Genomic DNA, 2,500 nt, shown 5'->3' on the forward strand with positions numbered 1-2,500 from the left:
ATATAACGTAGCTGGTCTCACGAACATCTTGTTAACCTTCCCTTTAACTGTTGCTGGTACCCTTCTGTCCTGACACTCTTCTCCACCCACTCCACCCTGCCTGCCCGTCTGCCTGCCTGCCTGCCTGCCTGCACTCTCTTCTTCACCTCTCTCCTGCACTCCCCGTTACTTTGGACAGTTGACCCCAAGTATTTAAAGTGAAATGCCTTTGTCACCTCCTCACGCGTAGGTATTCCGTCTTGCTCCTACTGACTTTCATTCCTCTTCTCTCCAGTGCATACCTCCACCTCTCCAGGCTCTCCTCACAATGAACTGCACCCTACTGTCGCTACAGATGACAATGTCATCCGCGAACATCATCGTCCATGGAGACTCCTGCCTGATCTTGTCCGTCAACCTGTCCATCACCGTTGCAACCAAGAAAGGGCTCAGAGCCGATCCTTGATGTAATCCCACCTCCACCTTGAACCCATCTGTCATTCCAACCACGCACCTCAGCATTGTCACACTTCCCTCATACATAGCCTGCACCACTCCTACATACTTCTGTGCAACTCTTGACTTCCTCCTACAATATCACACCTCCTCTCTCGGCACCCTGTCGTATGCTTTCTGTAAATCTACAAAGACACAATGCAACTCTTTCTGGCCTTCTCTATACTTCTCAATCAACCAACCTTTTCTCTCTCTCTCTCTCTCTCTCTCTCATTTTCTTCATTTATCAGCCCGTCAAAGTAGTCCTTCCACTTCGTAGCACACTCTCCTCGCTTGGCAGCACATTTCCATCTGTATCTTTGATCGCCCTAACTTGTCGCACATCCTCGGCAGCTCGGTCTCTCTGTCTAGCCAATCTGTACAAGTCTTTTTCTCCTTCCTTAGTGTCTAACCTGTCATACAGCTCACCGTACGACTTTTCCTTTACCTTTGCCACCTCTCTCTTTGCTTTACGCTGCATCTCCTTGTACTCCTGTGTACTTTCTTCATCTCTCTGACTATCCCACTTCTTCTTTGCCAACCTTTTCCTCTGTATACTTTGCTCTACTTCCTCCTTCCACCACCACCACCACCACCGCCAAGTCTCCTTGTCTTCCTTCCTCTGTCCCGATGACACACCAAGTACCTTCCTAGCTGTCTTCCTCGCTATTTCTGCAGCGCTTGCCCAGCCGTCTGGCAACTCTTCACTACCACTCAGTGCCTGTGTTAACTCCTGCCTGAACTCCACACAACAGTCTTCCTTCTTCAACTTCCACCATTTGATCTTCGGCTGTGTCTTCACTCGCTTCCTCATGTTGGTCTCCAAAGTCATCTTACAGACCACCATCCGATGCTGCCTAGCTACGTTCTCCCCTGTCACCACCTTGCAGTATGCAATCCCTTTTACATCGCGCCTTCTACACAAGATATAGTCCACCTGTGTGCACTTTCCTCCACTCGTATACGTCGTCACCCTGTGCTCCTCCCTCTTCTTGAAATATGTATTCACCTCAGCCATTTCCATCCTTTTCGCAAAATCGAACACCATCTGTCCTTCCACATTTCTCTCCTCGATTCCATACCTTACCATCAACTCCTCATCACCTCTGTTCCCTTCAGCAACGTGTCCATCGAAGTCCGCTCCAATCACCACTCCCTCCTCCTTGGGTCCCCTTTCCACCACGTCGTCCAACTCAACTCCAGAATTCTTCTTTTTCGTCCATCTTACACCCGACTTGCGGGGCATATGCGCTGATAACCGTCAGCAATACACCTTCGATTTCCAGCTTCATAATCCTCACTCTGTCTGACACTGTGTTCACCTCCAGCACGCTCTTGACATACTCTTCCTTCAGAATGACCCCTACCCCATTTCTCCTCCCATTCGCACCATGGTAGAAGAGTTTGAACCCACCTGCGATACTCCTGGCCTTACTCCCCTTCCACCTTGTCTCTTGTCACCTTTCTTCTTTCCATCACGTCAGCCAGCTCTCTCCCTTTACTAGCCATAGTGCCAACATTCAAAGTTCCGACTGACTCTCACCTCCACACGCCTACCCTTCCTCCTCTCTAGCTGCCTCTGGACATGCCTTCCCCCTCTCCTTTTCCTTCGCCCAACAGTAGCCTAGTTTCCACCGGCACTCCGCTGGTTAACAGTACCGATGGCGGTCGTCGGTAACCCGGGCCTCGACCGATCCGGTATGGAAATCTTATTTATGATCCGCATATTTGATTTGGCAAAGATTTGACGCCGGATGCCCTTCCTGACGTAACCCTCCGCTTTTGTCCTGGCTTGGGACCTGCACTAAGAATGCACTGGCTTGTGCATCCTCAGTGGCTGGGTTGCACGCTTTTCTATGTTTGCCCCTCACTTTTGTGGCGTGAACTATCAATTCTAGTAATACAGGGGTGTTTATGTTAGGTATCACAGACACACGCACACGCACAATATATGTCCAAAAGTATTGAGATAACTGACCATTACACCTACAGGAGCTTTTCTGACATGTCATTCTGAATCCATAGA

This window comes from Lampris incognitus, unplaced genomic scaffold, assembly GCF_029633865.1.
Source record: "Lampris incognitus isolate fLamInc1 unplaced genomic scaffold, fLamInc1.hap2 scaffold_135, whole genome shotgun sequence".
Classification (NCBI taxonomy): Eukaryota; Metazoa; Chordata; class Actinopteri; order Lampriformes; family Lampridae; genus Lampris; species Lampris incognitus.